This window comes from Chiloscyllium punctatum, chromosome 10 (genome assembly GCF_047496795.1).
Source record: "Chiloscyllium punctatum isolate Juve2018m chromosome 10, sChiPun1.3, whole genome shotgun sequence".
NCBI lineage: Eukaryota > Metazoa > Chordata > Chondrichthyes > Orectolobiformes > Hemiscylliidae > Chiloscyllium > Chiloscyllium punctatum.
In genome coordinates, this window is record NC_092748.1 from 70523616 (window position 1) to 70536649 (window position 13034).

Sequence of the window (13034 nt, forward strand, 5' to 3'; positions counted from 1 at the left end):
GATACAAATTTGTAGACATCGAGCAGCTGCGTAGGATTAATTTGAACAGTCACAACGGGCTCCTTTGGGCTGTAAATCTCAAAGTTTCTTTGATATTTGAAAAAGGTATGTTGTATACAATTTTGTGAAGTGAAAATCCTGATATTGTTCAATGCATTCTACAAACAGGATTGATGATTTACCCTCATTTACATTATCTTGTCTACTTGGAACGTACTAAACATTGCCACAAGAAGAACAAAGTAAGTGGAATATACAAAGCTAAAACTAACACCTAAGCTAACTTGTTCCAAGTGACCCATCAGAACCAATGTTTATACTTGTTCAGCTTGTCCAATCATTTGGACTTCAGTGGTTTCTTTGACATTGGAATCCAAGTAATATTTCTCACAGTTTCCAAAACCACCAAAAATGGTTCACTTGGGTTTCCTTGTAGTTATAGTCTACTGTGAGGAGGTTAATGTACAATATGTCAAAGTCAAACAAACTACCATAGCTACAATTCTGTATTAGACTTTTTTAAAAAAATCTTTCATGGTGAGTGAGCATTTAGGTCTGCAAATATTGCCCATCCAAACTTCCCTGGAGAAGGCATTGATGAGTAACTTTTGAACTGCTGCAGTCCATGTGACAAGACACCAAACTGTACAATTTTTTTTAAATGGTCTGAAAGAAGGGAAATAAATTTTTCAATTTTTGTCAGTATGTAATATCTAAATTAGATGTGTTGACCACAATTGAGTAATTCCTGAACTAGAACTCTGTTCAAAGCCTTTCATCAGAATTACAGTTACAGAAATGTTACCCATCACAGTAAGCAGTAAGGCTAAATCATCTTTGTGACTTCACATGTCAATTTTTATTTTTTAAATGATTGTTATACAATGCCTTGAAGAAAAAGAAGCCCATGCCTGTGTCAATTGAGCATAAGCATGAGAAATATTTAACCTTTGTTCTTGATAGATAATAACTGTAAATGCTGAGATTTCCATGGATAATAGCTCGTTTTTAAACACCAGGCAATGTGACAATAAACATATGACAGTCATACACTTGGACTGTGACTTTCCACCTTGTATTGAATGTAGGAAAAGCTGAAACAAATATATCCATCCTGATCATAAGATTCTGAGTTATACTGCCTGTGCTAAATCTTATTGAACGTCGGTTCTTGCATATTCATTTTTTATTTTCACAAGATTGAGCAAATTACACTTGTCAATGAAGGTCATCAGTTATATTACATTCATAAACACTTACCTATGCTCAATCACACCTTGCCTCCACATCTGATAGCCTAATCTCTGTAAAAATCATAAATGATTTAAAACTCTGGCCATTCCAACAAAGCAGTCCTCATCTTTGCTTTCTCAAATTCAGCTCATACAGACTTACAGACTGTAACATATAGAAGCAAAAGTCACCCTTTCAGGCTATCAAGTTTGCTCTAGCTTTCAATGAAATTCATTGCTGATCTGATAAGCCATAGCACCACTTTCCTGCCTTTTCTGCGTAACCCTTGATTTCCTTACTCATCAGGTAGTGACTATCTCAACCTTAGTCATGCTTAATGGTCCAGCCTCTCCATGTCTCTGCAAGAAAGAATTCCACAGATTCAATACCTCTCTGAGAGAAGAAATTCCTTCTCATGTCTGTCATAACTGGGCAACCCCTCACTCTAAGGTTACGTCTCTGGTCCTAAACTGCTCCAATTAACTTTCTGCAGCTAGCTTGTAAACACCCCAACAATCGTATAGGTTTCAATAAGGACACCTCTCATTCTTCCAGTGCATACAACCTAGTCAAGCTCTCCTCTTAAGAGAATCCCACTATATCCAGAATCAGTCCAGTAAACTTTCTCGAGAATGCCTTTGATGCCAGTATACCTTTCACAGATTTAGGAAACAAATTCTGCACAGTATTCCAGGTCTAACTAGTGTCTTGTATAGTTTTCATTAGACTTTCTTCTTTTCATACTCCGTCCCCTCTGAAATCAAAGTCAACATTCTATTTGCCTTCTCTATGACCCGCTGAACTTTGATGCAACTGTGATCAATAACTGGTATCGCCATCCATGACCATTTCTGCTTGAAACACAAAGCACAACTGCTCCTACTCTCAAGTGCCAAAACTACGTCTTATTCCAGGATCATCCCAAAGTGCAAAGACAACATTTGGTTTGCTTTCTCTCCTAAAAATTGCATTCAAAACCCACCCTGCACCCTACCCCAGCACTAACTCCAATAGTAAAGAGGAATCAAGCTGATGGACTTCTTTTTCACCAAGATTATGAGCATCCAATCAGATGCCTGCTTACCACCTCCCTCTCTTCCCCTATACCACCTGACCAAATATCAAGATTAGAATGGTGCTAGAAAAGCACAGCAGGTCAGGCAGCATCCAAGAAGCAGGAAAATTGATGTTTCATGCAAAAGGCTTTCATCAAGATTCTGGATGAAGGGCATTTGCCCAAAACGTCGATTCTCCTGCTCCTCGGATGCTACCTGACATGCTGTGCTTTTCCAGCACTGCTCTAATCTTGACTCTAATCTCCAGCACCTGCAGTAACCACTCCTGCCCAATGTCCTCTGTGCCTCCCCATTCTAGCCATGAATGGGTATCTTTCTCCAGTTTCCCTCCCATCATTTCCTCTCAGAGTTCATCTTATCCATGAGACCTATCTCCTCAATCCTGTTCTAACTAAACCTTTGATCATCCAGTTTCCCTGATATTGTTAACAATTCTCCTTCTACAGTTTCTGACCCACTTTCCTTTGAATTTGCCATCATTACCCCTTCCTCACCTTCTGATAGTTTGAAAAGGAAAACTATCACCTCAACCTCAATCACCCATTCCACTCCAAAGTCCCTGAAGCTTATTGTCATCTTCCAAATCGATACTCAACTTTCACAGAACTTCATGTTTGAATTCCTACCAATCAGGTTTCCATTTCTTTTTTTTTGAGTCAATGCATGGGATGTGGGCATCACTGGTTCATGCAGCATTTATTGAGAAGTCCTACTTTCCCTAAAGAAAGTGGCAGTGAGCTGCGTTCTTGAACAAGTCCTACTTTCCCTAAAGAAAGTGGCAGTGAGTTGCGTTCTTGAACTTATTGTAGTCTATGTGGTGCAGGTACATCTACTGACATGCAAGGACAGGAGTTCTGGAATTTTGACCCAGCAACAATGAAGGAATGGTGATATAGTGGCAAATCGGGCTGGTGTATGATTTGTTGGGGAACTTGCAGGTAATGGTTTTCCCATGCATCTACTGCCTTTGTCTTTCTAGGTGGTAGAGGTCATAGGTTTGTCGAAGGAGACTGTCAGTTACTGCAGTGCATCTTGTGGGTGGCACACACTGCTGCCACTCTGTTGCAGTGATGAGGGGAGGGAATGTTGACGGTAGTAATGGGATGGCAATCAACTGGCCACTTTGTCCAGTTTTGGAGTTGAGTTTCTCGAACGTTCTTGGAGCTGTACTCCTGCAGACATACAGAGAGTATTCATTACACCCCTGACCATGTGTCTTGTAACTTTGAAAAGGCACTGAGGAGTCAGGAGGTGGCTTACCCACTGCAGAATTCCTAGCCTCTGACTTATTATGATGGTTACCTTTGTACCACTGCTACCATAGAAAAGTTTCTTGTCAAAGTCGCAAATGATAGCCTATGGAACTCTGACAAAAGTAAATATTCCTTCTGTACTCTACTCAATCTATCAGCAGGCCTTGGCATGGTTGAACAAATTATGCTCTTCCAAAATCTCTTCACTGTCACCCATCTGGCTAAGTCAACATTCACCTGGCTCCGTTTTTATCTAGTCATAGCCAGAAAGTTCTCTGTAATGGCTTCTCTTGCCACTTAGTCTCCATTACCTTGAGCATGCATCCTTAGCCCCTCCTTTACCTCATCTACATACTATCACTGAGTGACATCATCCAAAGTAGCTTTCACATATACACTGATAACAATCAGTTTTACCTCACTGCCAATTGCTGACTGTCAGACTGCATACCTGTTGTCTTCTACCAGTTCAGAGGAAATTTCACCCAACAAAGTACTAAAAAAAAATTATAACTAATTGTTTCTGATTCCCACTAAAAATTCTGTTCTCTTGCCACCAACTACAACATTTGTCTGCTATCTATTTGATGCTTAACTAGACTGTTCACCAAGTTGGACGTCACATCTGATCAAAAGATTAGCTTCTGACCACCCACATTTATTTCCACCTAAAAAAAAATTCCCTGACTCCCTTTTGCTTTCCCCACTCTTGCCTTAGCTCATCTGCTGCTGGAACTATGCTTTTGTTACTTCTGGACCTGACAGTTCTAATGTATTCTGAGCAGTCTCCCATGCTCTGCTCTTCATAAACTTGAGGCCTTCCAAAATGCTGCTGACTATTCTAATTCACAGTATGACCTATCACTTTATGCTCTATGATTTACATTGATTCCCATTAAAGCAACTTCTCAACTTTAAAATTCTGACTATCATTTGTAAATCCTTCTAAGGTAACACCATTTCCAATCTCTAATCTCCTCCAGTCCTACAGCCCTCTAAGATACTTGAGTTCTTATAATTCTGTCTTCTTGAGACTACTGGATTTTGATTGCTTTACCACTAATGGTCGCACCTTCGTTTTACACCTGTGTGATTCTCTATATTACACTCCCCACTTTAAGATCCTCTTTAAAACTTAACTTTAGAGGAAGCTTTTGGTGATCTGCCCTTTTATCACCTTATATGGCTGTGGTCAAAACTGTTTTATAATGCTCCTGTGCAATAACACGGGATGTTTTATCAGTAAAGGGGCTATACAATTAAAATTGGGGTGGTTACATTAACAAGGAGAAATAGCACTGGAAAAGGTCAGCTAACCCTAACTAGTCTCACTCTCTCTCTCTCTCACACACACACAGATGCACAGGCATTCATCATAGAATCAAAATCATTCTCGAATTTGAAAACCTCTAATAAATGTCCTCTTAACTATAACTGCTCTAAGGACAATAATCCAGGTTTGTCTGGTCTCACCATTTAATAGAATCCCTCATTCTTGATAGCTTTCCAATAAATTTCTCATATACCTTCTCTCAGGCTTGCCTGAATGGGCAGTGTCCAGAAGTATACACAAGATGTTTGTTGAGGATAAAACCATGATTTTACATAACTTCCTGGCTTTTCTATTCTATTTCTCTATTAATAAAGTCAAGAATTCACTCAAATTTCTGAAAAATGCTTCTGAATGCTCGGAAATGTTCCTGGCTCAGTAAGCCCTTTGGAAAATCACCTAGTGCATTTCTGTGGTAATACTTAAATTGACGAGTGTGAAAGCAGAAGATTGTTCTCTTTTAAAAATATTGTGGAATTCATAGCTACAATTTCGGTCTGTTGTGCATTATCTTTTCCCTGTTCCAAAACTCCAATACCAATGCTCATCCTTTAATTTTCACACACCTTACTCTACTTCTTGCCTATGAAATTCCATGCCTGCTCCCCTCCCCCCAGTATTTTAGTATTTGCTCAACTAGTGTCTCTACTACTCACTTGCTTACTATCATGTCTGAACTTTAGAAATCACCTCACACCCAATCCACACAATAAAAACCTTTGCTTTACTTTCATTGCCAATATGTCTCTTGCACAACTCTTTTTTGTGAACTTGCAGATAAGTGAGGCTTTCCAGCACTTCAGCAGCAATTAACTCAGTTCACTTTTTTATATATTGAGGACATTCGTTGATCCAAGTGCAGGGTAGACAAAAAAAGTCATTAACCCACATGATGATTTTACACAATATGAAGAAATATTAGTTTAAATGGTAGTTTTCCATGACTGACGTTACAGAATACATCAGATCTTATCTGGCATCTCATTTTATGAAGGACATTTCCATGATTACACATCAATTGTTATCATACACGAACAAATTCAAATTATGACATCAAATGCTAAAGTGATGCTTCAACAAATTATAATCAGGCAAGAATTATATGTTGGTTTTGAATGCATGAGCTTAGCAGTCATAATTACTTGGATCTTTCTTTTTGTGTGCTGACAGCAGAAACACCACTTCACACTAGAATGACACTAGAAACTGGCCTAGAAATTCAATCTTAACAAACACATTTTTCAGGCACTAAACAGTCACTTAAAGTCTCCACAATGGAGGGTTGGAAATACACTGTCTACAAAGATCGCAGGGGCAAATTTACTACAGATAATTGAATCTGCACTGAAAACAAAATATACTGGACATTACAGTGGATCAGAAAGCATCATAGTGCCAGAGACCCGGGTTCAATTCCCACCTCAGACTGTGTGGAGCTTGCACATCCTCCCCATGTCTGGTTTCCTGACAGTCCAAAAATGTGCAGGTTAGGTGAATTGGCTATGTTAAATTGCCCGTAGTGTTAGGGGCATGAGAGGAATGGGTCTGGGTGGGTTGCGCTTCAGCGGGTCGGTGTGGACTTGTTGGGCCAAAGGGCCTGTTTCCGCACTGTAAGTAATCTAATCTAATCAATAAGGCAGGGTGGGAATGGATTGCTGGGGAAGAAGTTGATGCTGGTAGTTCAGATTAAGTGATTAGAATGTGAGAATAGACAGTAATGTTCAGCACAAAGCTACAGGCAAAAAAAAAATCAGACATCCAGGGTCCATCATTAGACTCTTTGCATCTTCAACAATTCTTTCTGGTCTCCTCTGAAACATAGATTGCTTATAGCCAGCATGATTTCTGCAAGGCAATCTAATAATCAGCCTTTACATGGACTCCTGCAGGCTGCCAGTGAGTAGGTAAGGCAGGAATAGCTGGATTGTTCTTCCTGACACCATACTAGAAAAGTGGTTTTCAGCTGCCACCGCTTGCTCCAATTCCAATTGAACATTGTCCCAGATCGGTTGAAAGGTTGAACCTCTTCCCTTCAGCCCCCTTCACATTACTCCTTCCCTTCAAGTTGCTGTTCTTACTCTCAATCCTCCTCTTCTCAATCAGTTTTAACGACTTACTGTAAGGCTGCTGCTGAACAGACTTCTTCTCTGTTGAGTTTCCGGAGGATGTCCATTAGGTGTCAACATTTCATTACTTAGATCAAAATGAGGCCTGAGGCCTAATATAATATGAGGCCTTGCATTATTCATATATGTAGATCTCCCTTCATATATGAAAGTAGAGGAGCCAAGTCATGCTATGCACTCTTTCTTGGATAAAAACCTATTCCTTCCATGTTATTGTTTACAGAAGTAAATGTACTTGTGATTTACAGCATTGGAATCTTCCCAATTTCCTTCAGTCATAGACCTGAAATGTTAACTCTATTTCTCTCCACAAATGCTGCCATAAGCTGCTGAGTATTTCCAACATTTTCTGTGTTTATTTCATATTGGCAGGTGGGTTTGGGAGGGAGGGAGCAGTGGGATCCTCAGAGAAGATTCAGCAGAGGAAAATGAACAGCCAAAATTAGAATATGCTGAAAGTGAGTCAAGAAGGCATAGAAATTTCATGCCCATTACAGCACAAGGAAGTTGGCAAGGTCGGATGGAATTTATTTTAATGCAAGGCGTTTGACAAACACGGCAGATGAGATGAGGGGACAAATTAAAACATAAGGGCATGATGTAACTGTTGTCTCTAAGAGAGGTTTAGAGTGGTGCAGGAATGGCAGCTTAGTATTGCAGAGTATAGGGTCTTCAAGTAAGACAGGGAGGGAGGTGAAAGGGGAGGGGTTGTCGCAATATTGATCATGGAGTCAATTACAGCAGCATGGAAGGATGACATCCTCAAATGATGCCATATAGGGAGAATTAAAAACCAAAAAGTTGTAATCACATTCATGGGAGTGTACTATAGGCTCCTCGAGGAGAAAGTGAGGACTGCAGATGCTGGAGATCAGAGCTGAAAATGTGTTGCTGGAAAAGCGCAGCAGGTCAGGCAGCATCCAAGGAACAGGAGAATCAACATTTCAGGCATCAGCCCTTCAGGAAAATGTGTTGCTGCGCTTTTCCAGCAACACATTTTCAGCAGCTACTATAGGCTCCTGCAAATGAGACAAAAAGAAGAGCAAATATGCAGGTAAGTTTCAGAGAATTGTATAAGTAATTGGGTAGTGACAGTAGGGGATTTCAACTATCCCAGCATTATCTGGGGTAGTCACAATGTGAAAGATTTAGAGGGAGTGGAATTCTTAAAATGCATCCAGGACAGTAGACAATATGTACAAGGCTCTATAAGATTGGGGCAGTTCTGGAGTTAATTTTAGGTAATGAAGTCAAGTAAGTAGTTAAAGTATCAGTGGGGGGGTGCATTTTGATTCTGGGTAATCAACGAGGAGAGGATTCTGGTTAATCCAAGATGGAGGATGGGAAAGATTTCTGACTAACAGCTGCTCCTTTATTGAGGTATTTTAGGTGCTGGAGGTGATTTCCTCGAATTCCAGGAGCAGCAATTACTGTTTTATATGCTGTTGCATTATTTTGGAACTTTGGAACAAAAAGTCAAAACAACAGAAGTTTTAAAAGGGAGTAGAGCAGACAAAGGAAGCACATGGTGAGGTCAGTGCAGGAGAGAGAGAGAGAGAGAGAGAGAGAGAGAGAGAGAGAGAGAGAGAGAGAAAGAAAAAGAACCTGCACAGTTACTGCCTTTGCTGTTTGAATTAATGTATCGCTGGACATCAGAATGCACCTGGGAAAATTAAACAGTGAAATTCACAACCAATCTTGGAGGAACTGTTTGGGTGAAGTTCACAGCACAGAAGCAGATAAGTGTATTGTTTTTAAGTGTGACCTACAGAAAGTCTGCAGTAATGAGTAGAATGGGTTCTTTCTTGATTATATGTTTTTTGAGATATGTCTCTTGATTAAACTTAAAATTTAATTAATATCTATTTATTAAACCTGGGGTTGTAGAGGAATAAGACGGTGTTATTTTTCTGGGTCTGTAGATCATGAAGGAGCAAAAATGGCCTTTAGGAGAGTGATATGCGCTTCTTGTCAGATGTGGGAGCTTAAAGAGAGCTTAAGGGTTACTACGGATTATATCTGCAATAAATGCTGTTGGTTGCGAATCTGATCGCATCGAATAGTTCAGTTGGAGAGACAGTTAGAAGCAATGAGGAATGTGCAACTCAATAGTATGTGATGGATGGCAGTTATAGGAAGGGAGGAAAGTCTCAGATACAGTCACATAGATGGGGTAACTCTTGGAAAGGTAAGAGAGGTAGGCAGCTAATGCAGGAGCCTTCTGTGGCTATACCCATTTCAAACAAGTATGCTGTTTTGGAAAATATAGGGGGTGATGGATTCTCAGGGGAATGTAGCCAGAACAGCCAAGTTTCTGATGTTGAGACTAGCTCTAATGCAACCAGGGGTAGGTCGTGTTCCAAGAGATCAATTGTGTTAGGGGACTCAACACAATGTGATACGTCCGAGGTACAAACAGACGTTTCTGTGGCCAGCAGTGAAAATCAGAATGATGTGTTGCTTTCCTGGTGCCAGGATCAAGGATGTCTCAGACAGGGTGCAGAATGTTCTCAAGAGGGAGAGAGGCCAGCAAGAGGTCATTGTCCACATTGGAACTAATGACATAGGAAGGGAAAAGGTTGAGATTCTGAAGGGAGATTACATAGAGTTAGGCAGGAATTTAAAAAGGAGGTCATAGAGATGTACAGTATGGAAACAGACCCTTCGGTCCAACACGTCCATGCCGACCAGATATCCCAACCCAATCTAGTCCCACCTGCCAGCACCCGACCCATATCCCTCCAAACCCTTCCTATTCATATACCCATCCAAATGCCTCGTAAATGTTGCAATTGTACCAGTCTCCACCATATCCTCTGGCAGCTCATTCCATACACGTAATACCCTCTGCGTGAAAACGCTGCCCCTTAGGTCTCTTTTATACTTTCCCCCTCTCACCCTAAACCTATGCCCTCTAGTTCTGGACTCCCTGACCCCCGGGAAAAGCCTTTGTCTATTTATCTTATCCATGCCCCTCATAATTTTGTAAACCTCTATAAGGTCACCCCTCAGCCTCCAACGCTCCAGGGAAAACAGCTCCAGCCTGTTCAGCCTCTCCCCATAGCTCAGATCCTCCAACCCTGGCAACATCCTTATAAATCTTTTCTGAACCTTTTCAAGTTTCACAACATCTTTCCGATAGGGAGGAGACCAGAATTGCACGTAATATTCCAACAGTGGCCTAACCAATGTCCTGTACAGCCGCAACATGACCTCCCAACTCCTGTACTCCATATTCTGACCAATAAAAGAAAGCATACCAAACACCTTCTTCACTATCCTATCTACCTGCAACTCCACTTCTGTATCCAAATGGCTAGTTCTCCCTGTATTCCATGAGATCTAACCTTGCTAATCAATCTCCCATGGGGAACCTTGTCAAACGCCTTACTGAAGCCAAGAAACTTTAACCCAGGATATTGTTTCTTCACTGAACTGTGGTTTGGAAACCATACAGTTAATCATTATTCATGCAAAGTTAAAGATCACACAACACCAGGTTATAGTCCAACAGGTTTATTTGGAAGCACTAGTTTTCGGACCACTTGATGAAAGAGCAGCGCTCTGAAAGCTAGTGTTTCCAAATAAACCTGTTGGACTATAACCTGGTGTTGTGTGACTTTTACCTTTGTCCACGCTAGTGCAACACCGGCACCTCCAAATCATTACTCATACAGAATTGAATTTAGCAGTACGAAGGATTGTAGCAAAAGGATTCTCAGCAGCATTTCCACACACATGGAAATGCATAGTTTTATAATATATCACTGAAAACACTCAGAAACAAATGTTCATTCAGATCTGACTATTGTTTGATTCCAGGCTTGTGATCAATATCAATCAGATGATAATATTTCTGCATTAACAGCAAACAAAGGATCAGGATATCTTTAATTTCTTGAAAACATTTTAGGCCTCTCTGTCAGCATCTGGTGGCATGCTTTTGGACATAAATGTTCTTAATTGATGTTCACATGAGTGATTTATTGTGAACAATGTGGGTCATAAAGTATTCCAGTGTGTTTCATGTCATTGGGATTTATTTTCTCCCAATCTATGAAAGAGACTTCCAAAAAAGAAGTTTTTACCCAGCAAAGCATTTCAGATAAAACAATGACAAACTCAATTATACTCTTTACTCTTTATCTAGTATGATTGTGATCAGTCATTATACAAACATGAAAAAGCTGCCACAGGGCAGGGGTAGAAAAATCAGCTTCAATGATTGTTGTGTTGTTGGCACCAAGTAAATGTCAACTGTGAAAAGCGAAGGTCAGGGTTGAGCTGACATTATAAGCTCACTTTTTCATATTCCATGAAAATGAACACCTTTAATTTGATTTTTCTTTTTAGAAACAGATGCAGAACAGATTCATGACTGAAGTCTGTATAGTGAAATATAATTAGCGATGATCAAATACTCCACAGAATATAGTATTAATTTGTCTCTCCTTGATGCTGGGAACCAGTCAGTTCCCAGAGGAAATGTATGAAAACAGAGAAGCTATCAGGCTCCCAGGTGCATCCATGACAATGAAGTGGCAGATTCTTTGTTATAATTATTCCCCCCTCCCATCGCTGTATTAGATAGATATCCATTTGAGGGATGGTTAGAAATGGGACTTTTTCTCACTAGTCTAGTGCCCCTCACTGATGGCCTGATTAGGTAGGGCAAAAACAAAGTTCTAGAGGATGGGGAAAATATATATGCCCATTTTCCTTTTAGACATAGCAAAACAAACAGTAGCGGTGGTGCAGAAAAATTGGTTTGAATGACTCCTGTTGTAAAGCAAACAGACTTCAGCTATGGAAAGCAAGTGACTCGTGATTGTATCTGGAGAGGCAAGGATTAATCAAGATTCGGAGATGCTGGTGTTGAACTGCAGTGTACGGAGTTAAAAATCACACAACACCAGGTTATAGTCCAACAGGTTTATTTGGAAGCACTAACTTTCGGAGCGCTGTTCCTTCATCAGGTGGTTGTGGATTAATCAACAACATAACTTAAAAATGTGTTGCTGGAAAAGTGCAGCAGGTCAGGCAGCATCAAAGGAGCAGGAGAATCGACCTTTTGAGCGTAAGCCCTTCTTCAGGAATAAGGAGGGTGTGCCAAGCAGGCTAAGATAAAAGGTAGGGAGGACAGACTTCAGGAGGGGCGTTGGGAATACGATAGGTGGAAGGAGGTTAAGGTGAGGGTGATAGGCCGGAGAGGGGATGGGGGCGCAGAGGTTGGGAAGAAGATTACAGGTCAAGAAGGCGGTGCTGAGTCTGAGGGTTGGGACTGAGAAAAGGTGGGGGGAGGGGAAATGAGGAAGGTGGAGAAATCTGCACCAGATAAGTCCCACACCAGGTCCTAGCTCCCAGCTCTGCCATGTTTTCACCATCCCTCCAGACCTCCCCCTCTCTGAGGATAAAAGATCAGTCCTCAGCAGAGGCCTCACCTTCATCCCCCTACGCTCCCGGGTTAATCAGACCAATTAATCAAGAACAGTCAGCATGGTTTTGCTACGGGGTTATCTCTGACCAACTTGATTGAATTTTTTGAAGAAGTGAGCAGGTATATTATTGAGGGATATACATTAACATAAATTACTTGAAGTTCAGCAAAGTTTTTCATAAGGACTCACATGGGAGACTGATATTGAAGGTAAGATCCCACGGCTAATTAACTGAATGGCAGGTAGCAAAGACTGATTATTGGGAGTGTTTTGTTGACTAGAAGTCTGTGTCCAATGAGGTTCCATAGGGGTCAGTGATGGGACCCTAGCTTTTTATGGTATATATAAACAACTCAGGCTTGAATGTAGGAGGGTTGATCAGTAAGTTTGCAGATGATACGAAAATTGATGGGATGGTAAATAGTGAGGAGGACAGCCTGAGATTACAGGAGTGTATCAGAGGGGCTCACCAGTGGCAAATGAAATGCAATCTGCACGATTGTGAGGTGGTGCACTTGGGCAGGACAAAAAAGCCGAGCAAATACAAAATTTATGATAGGACATTGGAAAGCACCGAG

General features: G+C 40.8%; 1 protein-coding gene across 2 annotated transcripts in view; it reads right to left on the bottom strand.

Annotated features, from left to right (window-relative positions):
- ifih1 (interferon induced with helicase C domain 1) overlaps positions 1 to 13034 on the bottom strand; it is a 120522-nt gene that overhangs the window by 59335 nt on the left and 48153 nt on the right. The gene's annotated exons all lie outside the window — the stretch shown is intronic.